At 30.9% G+C, this 16,832-nt stretch overlaps 1 long non-coding RNA gene across 1 annotated transcript; it reads left to right on the forward strand.

The window, feature by feature from the left end:
* The first annotated feature begins 3,289 nt into the window (after positions 1-3,289).
* Positions 3,290-5,266, forward strand: LOC149986360 (uncharacterized). Its single transcript, XR_016500675.1, has 2 exons — positions 3,290-4,757; positions 5,002-5,266. It is a non-coding gene; the product is annotated as an uncharacterized LOC149986360 (long non-coding RNA).
* The last annotated feature ends 11,566 nt before the right edge of the window (positions 5,267-16,832 follow it).

Genomic DNA, 16,832 nt, shown 5'->3' on the forward strand with positions numbered 1-16,832 from the left:
TTTTAATATCACGAATAAGAGGATCAGAAGACATACTTGACTGAACTTGCTTAATGAAACTTGAATCAACAATTACTATTGATTTCATTGTTCGAAGATGAAGATGCTTTAGCTTCAAGAAAATTATCCATTGTTGATCGAAAGTAGCATCTCCTTCCTTTGGTGTAAGATAAGATCATCTAGAGAATGCATCTGACAAACCTTATTATTTTTCTAGCCGATAAGTGATTTTGAATTCAAATCTTGACAAAGACATACTCCAATGGGTTGGTGACGATTCAAAATACGTGTTGATACAAAATATTTAAGATTCTTGTGATCCATATATATGGTGACTGGGCTAAAAGTACCTTCTAGATAATGGCACCATTCTTGAAACGAATCCATGATTGTAAGGAGTTTTTTGTCATAGATCTTCTAGTTGATCTTGGTTGCTAAAAATTTTCTAGAATGAAAAGCTATTAGATGAAGTTTATCATCTATTCCCATTTGTGACAATACTGCACCTAAAGCAAAGTTTAATGGATCTGTTTCCATAAAAAATGGCTTAGAAAAATCAACGCGATAGAAGATTGGTGTAGAAACAAAGGATGTCTTCAAAGCTTCAAATGCTACTTTCACTTCTTGATTCTATTGAAGTTTTTTTTACAAGTCAAATGTGTAAGTAGAGTTGCAACTTGAGAGAAGTCTTTGATGATGATCTAATAGTAGTTGACAAATTCCAAAAAGTATTGGACATCTCTTACCATTTTTGGGATCTTTTAATTCATAATAGTTTGAATTTTCTTAGGATCCATCATAATTCCATTATTTGAAATGATGTATCCTAAGAAGTCGACTTGAATAGTATGAAATATATACTTTTCTATCTTAGCATAGAGTCCCACATCTCTTAGTTTTTGTAACACACAACGAACATGAAGTTCATATTCTTTTGTGTTCTTAGAATAGATTAAGATGTTGTCTAAGTAATAAACAATAAAATCATCTAAAAACTCCCAAAAACATATTTTATTAGATGTTGGAATGTTATCAGTATATCTGTAAGTTTAAAAGGCATGACATTGTATTTGAAATGTCCATACCTTGTTCGAAATGCAGTCTTCCATTCATCTCCTTCTTTAATGTATACTAGATTGTATGCTCCTTGTAGAACTATTTTTGTAATGATCTTAGCTTGATTCAAGTGGTCAAGGAATCCAGATATCAAAAGTAGTAGGTACCTATTTTTAATAGTGATTTTGTTGAGTCTTTGATAATTGACATACATCCGCAATGATCCATCTTTTTTCTTCACAAATAAAATTAGAAATCTTCTTGGAGATTTGGAATGACGTTGTTGTATTGTAAATGCTTACAGTATGTAAAAATTAGCTAAAACATATTATATATTGATAAATGTAGATGTGTGTTAGAGTGGCTAATAGATTAAATTAAAAAGAATTGGTATAAGAAATTTTACTTTGTTTCTTTACTTCTTTTGATTTTGACATTAAAATATATATATATATATATATATATATATAAGACCTAAATGTTTAGTATGAAGCCTTGGGAGAAGGTGGAAACCTAAGGATGAAAATCTAAACTAGTAGGAGGCTAATTGAAAGGGATGAAAGTAAGGCATGGTCGGATGAAGGCAAGGAATAGAGAACTTCATCCCTATTGGTCAAATACCATGTCCAAGGCTTCAAGGAGGCTGCCCGAGGCCTTATTAGGGATTAGGGTTCTTTTTTCGAAGGCATGTAGAGATTACAAGCTAGGGTTGTAAATTTTAGGATTTGGGGTACAATTTTTGTACAAAAATTAGAGGATTTGGAGTTAGGATGAAGAAGTTATAGCCGTTTGAAGTTAAGGTGTTTATTTAAGACATATTGTTACTCTTTTGAGGGTACGAGGAGTTTTACAATAGCTTTTGAAGTTCGGAAGGTGCGACTAGAACAGTGATTTCAAGGCCTACATCTTTTATGAAGGAATTATTGCTTTTGGAGTTCATATGAAGGAGTAGTAAGGAGTTGAAGGCGGCGCTTTCAAATCAAAGACAGTAAGTAAACAGTTTTATTTGTAGTAATGGTTGGAGCCATAACTTGAATATTCGAATGAATTTTTGGCTCAAACTTTTGGAGAATGTAAATTTTTGTGTTAAGAAGCTATACATACAAATTTCGTGGCATTTAAACTTATATTTTGTGAGATATGAAGAAAATTGCACGCGGATATATAAAGACAAGGGTTTGAAGCGACTGTTAGGGTTTTCAAGATATCTCAAGATCTGCAACGAATTTGCAGTTGAAGTTTGTTTTAGAAGTTAATAAGAATATATCAGTACCTCATGTAAAATTTGAGTTTGTTTGGAAAGTCGTATTAGGAGATATGAGGTGTTGAAGTTTAGAAAAATCTCCACATAAGAATAAACAAGGTTTTAGAAGATTTTATCATATTTTGGAAGTTGTGGATTATTTGAGGATTGTGTATTTGGTGTAATTACTCAAAAGGGAAAAAAATTATATATAAACTTAGGGCTTTTCTTATTTTTAAGCTTGATTGTATAATTAGTGACAATCAGAAGCCCAGCATTTTCTTGAGGCAAATTCTCTCTACCTCGACAGCGTTGTCTTGTTGTAAAAATATATATGGTGTGAAAAATATAAAATAATGTGTTGAAATAAAAGAATCAAGATTAGAAGAAGAAACGAAGAAGAAAGAAAAGGATTGTCGTTACAACCACAATATCTTAGATTTTTACTACATCTTGTTACAAGCTTAGGGATGATAGGTAGGCCAAACTGCTAATTTCCTACTTAAACTCCCACTAGCAGTACCAAGTTATGAAGCCACGGCTTTCTATAGTGAAGTCAAGTCGGTTTGGATCCACATCAACTTCAAAATAGCCAACAGCTTATACCACATAAGCTTCTCTAATTTGGCAGTATAAGTTGTAGTTCCCTTTCTTTTATCTTTAATCTAGTCTAAACTGCTTTATTCTACTTATTAGATTTTCTTCTATGAAGTTTAGATCTAATTTACTTATGTTTTTCTTCTACATTAGGTCTGAACCTAATGGTTGTGGGCTGAAATTAGAAGAGAAGTATAATAGAAAGTAGATAGTAAGAAAGTAGAATAAAAATCTACTTTAAAAGTTGAGTTTTTCCAAGTTAGTCAAATGGATAAGGATGAAGAGGTGGAAAGATATGGGATAAGGTTCCTTTTGACCAAAAAGGAAGGAAGACTTGGCAGAAATCACGAAAAGTGGAAAAAACTCAAGATATAAAGAAGAGGAAGAAGAGTAGAGGAGGGAGAAGGAGGATTTCAGTAGAACGTTTTTGTGTGTAGAATGAGTTAGGAGAGGATTTTGAATGCGATTTTTTGTGGGTTTGTAGTAGACAAAGTGAGAAACAATTAGAGACAAATCTCATGTGATTTGATTAAGTATCAAGGGAGATATGGGTCGTCGAAGTTGCGGGTGTCTAAGACTAGGGTTGTGAGGGTTAGCGAATTTCGGGGCCTTGGTTCTTAGTGACCACTTGGACTTTTTAGGCGAAATTTGTTGGGTTTTGTTTCTAATAAAGTTAAGAATATTGTGTCCAAATCTCAAGTCCATACAACCTGTGAGCTAGGAGATACGAAGAAATGAGTGAGAAGGGGTGCAGAATTTATAGCTGCAGGGGGGGGGTAACTTTGAAAGCTTGGTTCTCTTAGAGTACTTAACCTTTTTCAAAATTTCTTTTTGGGTTTGATTTCTTATCTTGTCTACTCTAACATATCCAAAACTGACTCTCATATATACTCTAGTTTAGGAGTTAAGGGGAATAATAAATTCGGGATTTTGAAGGCAGTGGGAGGAAAGAATATATAGTGGATTTTTAGGGTTTTTAGGATCAGATTTTAGGATTTGGATGTGTTTAACGATGTTAGACTCTTCTTTGGTCATTTAGTTGCAAAAATGACCCGGTGTTTCCTATAGCAAGACCTCTCAACATGACATAATTTGGTGCTTCTAGTGAGAGAGCTTTAGGGCTTCTAGATTGATCAAGGTAAGATGGGGGTTTACCACTATTGGTAGTAATCAAGGTAGAGGAAATGGACAAGCCCTTGCAGATGAATTTATGAGGGCTATGCAAATGATGATGGATCAATAGAGTGCTAATGCAAAGGATCAAGAAGCTAGAAAAGCATTGAGGACAATTAGTGGAAAAACTGGAAGATTTGATGGTAAGAACATTATCTCATTTTTGAGAGTCTACACTTATGAGATGGAGATTTATCAAGTGCCAAAAGGAAGGATGATTGAGACTTTTGATCTTGCGGTTGTGCCGGAGATTAGAGAGAGAGTGAAGCAGCTACATGAAGAAGATTTGGAAAATACATGAGCTAGATTTGAAGAAAGGCTCAGGAATGAGTATTTTGATGAAGATTCAGAGAGAATGTCTAAGAGAGGCTTCCTTGGTTGGATAGAGCAACAACCATGCAAAAATATGGGGCCTAAGGAGTTATTTAGGGAATTTGAAAAGAAGTTTGAGCAACTTTCGTTAATTGAGAAGCGAATTCTCGAGGTGAGAAAATCAAAACTCTTTCTATAAGCTGCAGATGAAGTATTAGAAGATAGATTACTTCTTCTTCTTTAAGATGGAGTTGCAGAAGGAGGTTTTACTACAAATTGGAGGAGATTGGAGGAAGCAGTCAATCTTTTTACTAAAAAATAGAGAGCGAAGGCAAGGGGATATGGAATGAAGATGGAGACAACATCTACTAATAAGGTATCTTCAGTAGTCCAACCTACCTTCTTTCCTTCAAGTTCTTCAAGTTCTAAGATTGTAAATGAAGAGACTCTAGAGAAACTGATTCGAGGAATCAAGGAATTGAAGGTAGAAATGACTGCCTTGAAGAAAGCTATCAAGTCCATCGCTATATAATTCACAGGAAGATCAAAGGGGTTTGTGATAAGATACATTTGGTGTGATGACTTAAATCATAAACGTGTTGATTGTGAGTCATATGCAGATGCCTTGAAGAATGGCATTATTTCCTTCAAAGACGGAAGGATTAGAGATGCTGCAATGGATGATACTTTGGAGACTAACTTTGGCAGAGGAGGCATGAAGAAATTGATGGAAGATAGGTTGAAGAGGAGCAGTTCATCTTGTGGCAAAGAAACAAAGACTTATACCATTGAAACTGATCAAGGTATGGTAAAATCTTCTTCACAAGTGACCAGAGAAGTGATGGTTAGAAGAGCAAAAGCCATTAGAAAGCTAACTGGATGGAGTGATCCAATAGAAGCTTCTATAATCAAGGCTTATCTATCGAAAGAAGATGAATACAAGGAGCCTGAAGATGCATCAGTAGAGGTTAAAAGAGGAAGAGCTGATAAAGAAGAAGGGGTAGAAGAACCTTCATCAAAGAAAAAAGCTCCAAATGCTAAAGAGACTTCACCAAAAGAAGGGCAAGCTCATCGTACACGTTAAAGACAAGAAGCAAGACCATCTACTTCTCATCCAGGAGATGCACCTCTTCCAAAGGAATGGTATGAGGAGGATATAAGTAGGAAGAAGGAAGAGACTAAAGAAACCAAACAAAAGGAAAAAAAGGTAAAATGTCTGCTTATAAACTTCAATCTGATATTGAATCTTCAATTGATATGAAAGGCATTCTTGAAGAGAGGATTCTTGATGCAAAGATTGAATTTACCTTGAGAGAGGCTCTTCATATTGCAAAGAAGGACTTCCATGAACTTATTATTGATGTTATCAAAAAAAAAGGGTAAATGACAGCAGTAATTGTAATGGCAAGAGCTTTGGATACTCATATGATTGAAGATGAGGAAGTAGAAATAGGCCAAGTTTTTGCTATGATGGATAAATATTTGGGCATTAGTGAAAGAAAAGAAGATGTTGATGAATGTTTGGATGATGAAATGGAGAATGAAATTTTGAAGATGTTTTCGTCTGGATTTTCTATTAAAAAGAAAAAAAAAATATTAAAAGTCCTATTGAAGAGATGGAAATGACAAATTCTATGGGTGGAGAATTTTTGGAGGAAGATGATGAGGTTATTAAGGCCTACACACATCCGTATTGGAAAAGAGTTACTACAAAAATAAAGATAAAACTCGGAGACCTAAATTAATCATTTTTAGTTCTTGTGGAACATGAATCAGAGATTAATATAATCTCTAGAAAGATTTATGAAAAAAAAAAATGACCTATTGATACCAACCATGGGTAGGTATTGAAAGTGGCAAATAATGAGAAAGGAGGTCTTTATGGTGCATGTCCAGTTATAAAGGCCAAAATTAGAGATGTTAAAGTTGAACAAAATTTTTTTGTTCAAAACAACCGCACATATCCAATTAACTTGAGGCAACCTTATATTACAGCAACAAGGATGGAAACTAAAGTATTGGATGATCGATCTCACTATGCTAGGATTACAAGCTTTGATGGAAGAAGAATTGTATAATTTCTAACAATGAAATCAAGTCACAGAAGGCATAGAGCTCAACTCAGAGATTCACCTATGGACAATGAAACTGAAGAGATTCAAGGTTTCTAGAGAGTACACGTAGAACATGGAAATCTATAGATACAAGAGATTTGATTAATACTTCATTCTCCAATGTATATAGTAGAAGTTGTGTGGTTTTCAATATGGTTGGAGATAGTTTTATAAGTTATATTAGAATTGAAGATTTAAATTCTATTCAGAGAAGAATGCTAAAAAAAGATGAAAGAAGGTTGAGAAAAATGGGTGTAGTGCTAGATAACAAATCAATTACAGGAATAATTGAAGAAGAAGGATATTTTGATGATATATTAGAGGTTTTGAAGGAATTGGAGAAACAAGAATTTATATGCAATGATGTGAAGGTGGAAGTTCATTCAAGGCAAGTATACAAAGCACTGTTGGATATAACAAAGAAAATGAAGTTAGTGAAGAGCTATGCTATAAAATTTGAAGCTAATATTAATACCAAATACAAGACTATAGCAAAGAAGGTCAAGCCTGTGGCAACACAATTACTACATGATATTAAAGATCATATTAAACAAGCTGAGAAAGAGCCAGGGTTAAGAGAATCAAAGAAGATTGGACATAAATTTATTGAAGAAACAATTGCCAAGCTACAAATTGGAGGGGGTGAGTTCTTGAAAGAACTAGAAAAGAAAAGGTTCTGAGACATGCTCCTCAAAGATGGTAAGGCTTTTGCTTCATCACCTAAAGAAATTGGATGTGTACAACCTAATATAGTAGCACCAATGGTTATTTTTACTATGCCACATGTTCCATGGGATTTAAAGCCTATTCTCGTGCCAAGAGCTTTGTTACTTAGATTGATGACATTATTAAAAGAAAAGATGCAGATGGATGTACTTGAGCCTTCTATGGCTTCATATTCTAATCATTGATTTATAGTCCTAAAGAAATCTAGAGCACTAAGATTTATTCAGGATATGCAATGTGTCAATGGTGTAACGATCAAAAACAAGGGATCTGGGCCAATTGTGGATGAAGTTGCTGAGGCATTTGTAAGGCATGCCATCTATTCTATTAGAGATTTATACTCAAGTTACGATCAATTCCAACTTGCAAATGAAAGCAGGGATTTAACAACTATGAAAACTCCATTAGGACTTGTAAGGATGTGTACATTATCCCAAGGTGCTACTAACTCTGTAGCACATATGCAAAATGCTATGAATTGCATTTTAAAGAACTTTGTGCAAGAGAAGACAATACCTTTTGTTGATGATATATCTATCAAGGATTGTAAAGAAGAAGCTAAAGACTTAACTGTGGATGAAGATGGTTGCAGAGCATTTATTAAAGATCACATTATAGATGTGGAAGGAATTTTGAAGAGATTTGAAGAGGTCAATTTGACATTATCTATTGACAAGTCTCGATTTGGCATGGAAGAAATTATTGTGGTTGGATACTTGTGTAGAAGGTATGGAAGAAAACCAAACCCTGAGAAAATAGATACTATTGCTAGCATGAAGGCATGTACTACTAAAATAAGGAGGTTTTTAGAGGCATGTGTCTTTTATCAAATCTGGGTATCACATTTTGCTCATATAGTTGATCCACTATATAAGCTCTTAAGGAAGGAAATTAAGTTCAAATGGAGAAAAGAGTAAGAATTGGTAATAGAAAAATTGAAGAATATTTTAAAGACTTCTCCAATTCTTAGACAAGTATCCAAATGGTTATTGTATACAGCGGTAGGGGTGCTTGAAGGGATGGTGTTCAACTGGGTAGCTTACGTAGCCACTCGTATTCATGCGGAGATAGGAGCCAAATAGAAATTGGGAAAGTTCACATATTTGTTTTGTTCTAATTATGTATATGCTGTAATCGTGCACACATTGCGTCAAACACTTCAAGTAGAAGAAAGTCTTGTACCAATGCCAATGCCTCCGCAGAGAGAACAAAATTCATTGGCATAGAAAGTTAATGTAGTGGATGTAATATATGAAATTGGGGAGCCAAGTTATACAGCTGCACTAGGGGTCATTCCAGTTATTGAATAAGAATGGGTTCTAATTTGTTTTGCAATAGAAGAGGAGAATGAAACTCCAATTTTGATGGATATTAATCAGTTGGCGTTTCCATAGGATCGATTGCTCGAAAGATTATCTCTTAAGAATGCCTTATTGAAGCACATTTCACAAATATATTGTATGGTAGAAGCATTCGATGTAGAAGACAGTAGCAAACGAGATTTAGAAAACAACAAAAAGGTGATATTGGATCAAAACCGAAAAATTGAAGAGTAAGAATAGGCTATAAAAGAAATTAAAGAATCTAAGTTGGTATTGGAGTGGAAATTGATTCACCAATATGATGCTTGGATGAAAGAAAAAGAAGACATCTTATGGATTATGGAAGGACAACGAGACGAATTGATCCAAAATCGCAAGATATGGGATTTGAAATGGAAGAAACTCAAATGCCAATTGCAAGCAGAAGGGGACAAGGTAGAATTATTAACGAAAGAGAAAACGGTATTGAATGACCAATCTAGATGCAAAACGGAGAGGTTGAGGTCTAAAACCAAAGTTTTATAAGCTGAGGTGGCAAAATTGACAGAAGAGTTAATCTTGAGGACCCAATCACAAGCATCAATTGAAGATGTTCTAGAATGGATGAGTCAGCAACAACATCAATTGGAACTTTGGCATGCCTAAATCTTGAAATTAGAAGCTCAAGTCCGTGAATTGGAAGAGTACAATAAAGATCTCTCAACCCACTTGAGAAACGAGTTGATTGAAGGATTGGAAGAAGAAGAAGATTTGAATTTAAAACCAGAATTGGTAGAACCCACATTAGATAATGTAGCAAATGATCAATTAGGTGGACGAGAGGAAATAGTAACTTTGTAGAGTTTTGTTAAGTAGTTGTTTTTAGGTAGGAATCAATTGTGTGTTTGCGAGGACATTGCACAAATAAGAATGGGACTTTGTAGAATAGATATTAGTTCATTTTTGTAAGATATTGATAAAATAGACTAATAGTCTATAGAATAGTTAATTCAAGAGGACGTATGGTTAACTTAGTTATTAAAAGTGATTAATTATAGGATTACGATTAGAATTTGGAAATTTGGAGCAAGTATATAGGAGTTGTAGAAGTTTGTTGGAATATCAGACTGTGATAGTCATGAGCCAGGGTAAGCTTGGTGCTATCTCTTTGTTTCTTTATTTTCTTTATTGTTCAAAAGTAATGGGTAGTTTTTGAGTACTGAGAAGTGAGGCCATGTAATAAATCAGAGATTGATTTATGAATTATTGATTGTGTAATTGGAGCACTGAGTGATTGAATTATATGATGAGTTATTAGAAGATTATGATTGTTGATTATTGAGAGTTGTGTAAGTTTTGGACAAAAAAAGTTGGTAATTATAGAAATTATGTGAATCCAGATTAGTTGGAGTGAGGTTTGTTATTTCTAGTGTTAGATGAAATTATTGTGTTTTGAGTGGTCTTTTGAGAGTGCACGGTTGCACATTGTTGGTATTAGTTGATGAAAGAGTATTGTTACTAGAAGAAAGCATTATAGTATTTCTTGGTATTTTAGTGGTTTGGAATATGATTAATTGTGTGACCCTAATAAGTAAAACTCATGCACTCAGTTTTTCTCTATGTTCGAATTTTCCTACATATGTTTATTCTCAAAAAAATTCTAAAATAAGTAAAATGACAATCACACATATCATTCAAGGATTGTCTCTCTATTGCAATCTCTATGCCACCAAGCTTTAATTAAGTCTTGTTTTGAAGGACTTGGATTACAAATGAGTCTACTTGCATTCAAATAAGTAATGCTTGTCCAATATACAACATTGAAGTCATATTCTTGAAGCAACAAAACTTATTTTATATACTTCTTAATAAACTTGTCAGATTTCATAAGTCACTTCAAAAATTGATGGTTAATTATCAAAATAAATTATTGACCATATAAGTATGATTGGAAGTGAGCAATGGTCCAAACTACTACAAAAGCTTCTCCTTTAGAAGATAAGTAATTGGACTACATATTTTTATTGCTTCTAGAAGAAAATATAATGACATATTTTTGTTTTACATCATCTTTTTGTATCAAGATTGCTCCTAGTTCTACTACACTTCAATCTATATATAAATGCTTGTAAAGAATTCTACAAAGTTAATACCCTCATTTGATAGATGCCAAGGAATAGATTGAATAAAAGTAGGTAATAAAGAAGAATTTGGTATCTTCAATATATCCAATGAAGATACAATATCTTTACATTGATATAAAAGTTCTACATGTATTTTTCATAGTAAAAACAAATCCTTCCAACCTCTTACATGAGCTTCTAAAGATAGTTGATGATTTATTTCTAAAGAATTGATTATAAATGTTGATGTCTCTTCTAATAGAACTGCTACATAAGGCACGTTAAAAGCCAATATACTATAATCAAATTAGATTTCCGCTAACATAATTATGGCAATTGCTACAAATGTGATTAAAATTAATTCTTTCTTTTTGTCACTAATAAACTATTCCGTTCTAATCTATGTCTCTTCAATCCAATTATCTAAGCTAAAATCAAATGAATAAAATCTAGATTGACTAACTAAAATATCATAATTGATGGTACTAGTCATTACATACTTTAAAAATAAGTATGAATAAAGTAGTCAAAGTCCAATCTAAAATATTAATTATAATGGCTACCTAATATAACTGATAGCTTGCTCTATATCCCTTATTAAAGTAATAATGGTGAAAAGACAAGGCTCCAAGTTTGTAGAAGTGAAATCTAATTCTTAAAAAGATTGCTTATTAATCATAATAAATTGAGTTCCAATAATCCATCATATTAAGTAAAGAAGTGGCATAAGTCATATTACTACTAGTACATCTAACAAGAAGTACATTATTATCATTAATTAATTGTATAATTCTTAGATGCAAGTTTTGATTTTCTTGAGTAGGTTTAGCCATAATATTAGATAAAAATTCTATCTTTATAGCCAATGGAACCTCACTTGAAGAATTTATATTTGTTTTTTTCAAGTTATCTTCATCAAATATGGCAATAGTATCAACTTTAAGCTTTGCTTGCAATATATTCAAATTTTCTTTTATTGAAGGCTTTACAACTAATTGAGCGACATATAAAAATGATATAGGTACTTTGCCTTCCAACATTTTATCAGCTAATTGGAAGAACCTTGTTAATTTAAATTTTGGAGCCAATTAATCAATACTTAAAAATATAAGCATATTCAATACTTTATAAGTCAAAGTATATATTGTGTCTTTAACACTAGTATCTCTATCTTGTGTTAAAGTTGAAATAGAAGGCCTTGCTACAAAATTAATATATATAAGCCCAAATAATAAAGACAATTATATGTGAATATCAAAATCTCTATGATTGTTTGAACAATCAAACAAAGTTTTTGGTGTCTCAATTGTTGTAGGTACCATATTTTTAGCTATTGTTTGGACATGTGTAGCAACTAAAACTATTATTTGTCCTCATATAATAAACAAATAATTTTCCAAATAAAAACTCAATATACTTCTACAATTCATATGAAATCCAATGACTTAATTAATAAGGCCACACTATTGAATCTTTTTCCTAATTCAATAATTTTAGCTTCTAACATTTTTTCTTATTCAAAGTAAGTTACTTGTGTGAATGTAATATAAATCAATTATTTTCATTAAAGTTAAGTTTATCACAATGAGTACACTTTAATAGCTTCGTTTTAAACTTATCTTCTATCTTAGCTATTTTTACTTCTGATTAAGGCTTTTCTATATATAAAGCCTTCTTCTTCTTAAGATAATTGAGATCATTTTTAATCTGACTAAATTCACTACACTCCTAAAAATGTATAATCCTTTTAGGTTGAATTTTTCCTAAGTTACTCGTGGCAGTTGTAATCTTCTTAGGCTTAGACAAATCCATCATTCAAGCTATTATGTCAGTAGCATCATCTTGACAAAGTATCCTATTACATTTTTCAACTTTACCAAATGCTTGTTGCTAACATTGCTTTGCCTGCATAGTTGAAAATAATTCTTAGTGTAGTTAAATCTAAGAGTCTCTTGTCAATCTTAAATAAGAAGATTTTGATAAGTTGACATCCAACAAATATACCACCTAACTCTATTGCAAATAGAATCAAATAAGTATATATGGTACATGAGATATCTTCCTTTTCACATCAAAAGTCTTAAATGCATTGCATTTGATTATATCTAAAACCTCTACACTTGTACTCTAAGTATTTAATGAACATTTGGAAGAGGTCAAATGATGGTAGCTCTTTCATTGTAAACAAAACTACCTACATTAAAGATATACCAATTTTTCCTTAGATTGGATCTTTTTCTTTGACTATAGGCATTAGACTTGAAATAATATTCTCTTTAAGAGGTGAAATAAGCTTTATTTGTAACTTTTAATAATATTTTACTTCTTGTAATTCCAGCAAGTATTCCTTACTATATCTCCAATAGGTTTGGATTGTTCCATGCTCCAAGTATTATGATAAAGGCTCAAAGCCATACCATTCATTGAAAAAGAAAAACTTAATGTTTTTTCTTCATCTACATTTGAAATTTGAACTTCTAGTGTAGCAAAGAAATGCCTTCAACTTGTCTTGACAACCAATCTTTCACCATGTTATAAGAATTATCTTCAATCTCATAAAATACATCTATCCTCAAAGATCCAAAGCTTCTTAGTAGTATCTTATGCCACAATAGATTGAAAAACCTAGTTAATATCAATTGTTGGCTTGAAATCCTCAATATGGTCACTATCTAAGTAATCCAATAAAGAAAATCTATAGTATTGAATCATAGTATATACCATAGAAGAGACTATTTAGATATCTATAAGTATCTAAATATTAAAAATGCAACAAGTGCTTGCAAACACTACCAAATTTTATAATTTACCGGTCATCACTTTATAATCACTATAGCCCCAATATATCTACAAATAAGAGGATCTTGTTTGCCATCAACTTGACATCATTCTTATGATATGCCTATCAACATAAGCTAGTATAAATATAAAATAGTATAATTATGAAAAACTTCTAACAATAATATCTCCAATTAGAAGAAAATATCAAAAATAAAATCCAAAAATCCATAGTGGATTTTCATTTCCAATAATATAAAAGTAAAAATCATAAATGAATTAGAGCAACTAATACCTATATATATTTGATGGTCACAAATTTTAAAACCTATGACAATAGAAGATAATTATAATAAAATAAAATATGGATTAGTATTAAAAATCAAAAATTCACTTAGAAAGTAATTGATATTTTAAAATTTTCACTTCAATTCTCCAAATGATCTCTACTTTAAAAATTGAGAATGTCAATGAATTTTTTTGGATTTTTTCTATATAAAATTGACACAAAAATGATCAAATTTGGACTCCATGTGTACTTGGAGTGAACTTTGACACTTGTCACTTAAGAGATCTAGACAATGTGTGTGTGTATTTTCATTTTTTATTCTTAATAATGTTCTTATGACTGCAAAACGAGACTTTGACTATGGGATCCTATCACCATGATCCTATAATTGTATAGTCCTATAATCATGAGTTTTTTAATCGTGGATATTTATGACAATGCAAGACCATGTTATTTTGCTTGTCCTATCTTTGCTTCAATTCTAAGAATAATGATTCAATTTGTTTAATATTCGCATCGTAATTTATATGCATAAAGCAAGTTTTTACAAAAATTATAGTATGTACAATCCTATATTGTTCTCATCTTGGATTGCACATGGTATACAACTTAATAGATGACAAAAAAAATTAAAAATTAAAAATCTCCAAACATAAGCCATACTTGCTCTCCTTTTCTATTGTATCATACATCAACACTTAACGTCTAATGCAACTTCACCTCTCATCTTCTCTATCGCTTTATCCTACATAATCCAATATATAAAAATTGGATGCTATTTAGACAGTGCCATGTGCCACATTGTACCTTGCATAGCATCTAAAATGATAATAATAAAAAAAAATATGACCACTGCCTAATGATCCCACTAGTACTTCACATCATCATAATTTTTTTTACTACAATCCTTGATGAGTTCCAACAATAGCACCTCTTTTATATCAATAAGCTCTTATATAATAATTCATTGCTACACAATTCACCTTATTTGTGACAAATTTTTCAACTTGCAATCTTGTGATGCAATTTTGTGATCTTATTACCTTGTATAACTATGTACATCATATCTCTTTGATCTAATATTCACTTCATCAATTCCATAGTAACTTCATAGTGGCCTGATTATATTGTTATAACACAATATCTCATGACAATGATTCCATACTACATTATATTCCAATACAATAGTCCAATTAGGTTTCAATACCTAGCACACAATGTCTAAAATCCAATAGCAAAAATAATCCTAAATTATAATTTTTATTTATTTATTTTTATTTGTTTATTTATTTATTGATTTTATCTACTTCATTCTAATTTCTTAGAGAATGATAGATTCTTGTCAAGAAGTAAAAGATTAGAAATTTATACCAAACTAAGTCAAGCTATCTCTCCCACCACAAATGGAAAATCTAAGAATACAAGTGTGAAGGTAGAGAAAACCCTATAGCTTTATCAAATGGCTAAATCGCCACAGCCAAGCAAGCCTTTACAATAAATTATCTTTTTTTCAAAAATCACTTACAAGATTTGATTTGACAAGAATTTCATGTCAAAGATATTTTTCTACCTAAGTATCCAAATCTTAGTTGACATTAACAAAATCAATTAACAGAATAAGTTATAATGGATGAAAAACCACTAACCAAACTAAACTATATATAATTGACAAGATTTGGCACCTAATGTCATATCACATGACAATACAAAATATATTGTTTGGTTTAAAATCCTTATTTTAAAAGAAAATATCTGAAATTAATTAAAAATAATAAAATTTTAAACTTGAATATAAGGTTAGAAATTATAATAATATTTATTAGATATAGAATCTATACTTAGTTATATATATATATATATATATATATATATATAATCATAATAGTAGCATAAAAATAAATCTTCTTATTGTTGACTTAATACTTAATATTTTATTAGAAAAATTTGTCAAAATATGATTTTAAGAATATTTTTTAGTTTTTAGTTTTTAGTTTTTTTAAATATAAAAATTATTTATATAATAATTAAATTTCAAGAACGTATGAAACTAAATAAAATTCGTCTAATTAAATAATTATATAAATTTTTTTAAAAAATTAAGTTATTTATAATAAAATAAATTATAATTTTGTAAAGTTTTAAATACAATCAACTTGTTCAGAGAAGCACGTATTATGAAGTAATATAAATAAGATTTTATATTTTTCAACCATGATTAAATATAAATATTAGAACATGGCAAATAATATATTACACGCTTGTATATTTAAAGTAGTAGAATTTACAATTATTTTGTAATTTTTTATTCTTCATAAAGTATCATGTCATGTTTTTTTATGTTTTACATTTAGTTTCTTAGAATATTTTTCTACTCTTTTTGTAAAATATAAATCTAAGCTTTTGTTCAAGAGTAGTTGTTCAAGAGATATTATGTAATTAAAATATAATCTTGGACTAAAGTTTGTTTTATAAAATATTTAATGATTTTACTAAGTTTTTTTACTTCTTTAAATTGTGTTTGTAAAGCTAATTTGAATAAAATATATTTTTTTTAAATATTTTTTATTCAAAAAAATTCATTTTTCTTTTTTTTTGAGTCTGTTCAATTTTAATTAAATTTCATTTTTGCTTCTTTGTGGATCCCAATTTTATGAAGAGGAAATCATTGATTATTGGGTGATTTTCTCCCCAAGAATTTTATTTATTCAAAATGTATAATTTAAAATATAAATAAATAAATTTAAAATTATATATTTATATATATCAAAAATTCAAAAAATTGTTTTTAGAAAACCTGTAAGTAAACAAAACTAATATCACCTCCTCATGATATTTAAAAAAGAATTAGATTACAATGGAATGATATAGATTTCAGATAATTTTATACACGAATATTTCCGATTCATTTTGAGTTTGTGACCCTCAATTTCATGAATAAAAAGTTTAGCCACAACCAATGAGCAAGAAGGACAGCGAGGCATTGCAATGTGAAAGGAGTTCAGTTGAGAGGCAACTCAGTGTGAAAAGGATCAATGTGCAGGACGTGGTGAGAATGGGACCCACGGTTCAAGCGAGTTAGTGTGAACGGGGCACATCACGGAGTTGGCGCTGGATTTGAAA

This window comes from Physcomitrium patens, chromosome 24, assembly GCF_059467195.1.
Source record: "Physcomitrium patens ecotype Gransden chromosome 24, ASM5946719v1, whole genome shotgun sequence".
Taxonomy (NCBI): Eukaryota; Viridiplantae; Streptophyta; class Bryopsida; order Funariales; family Funariaceae; genus Physcomitrium; species Physcomitrium patens.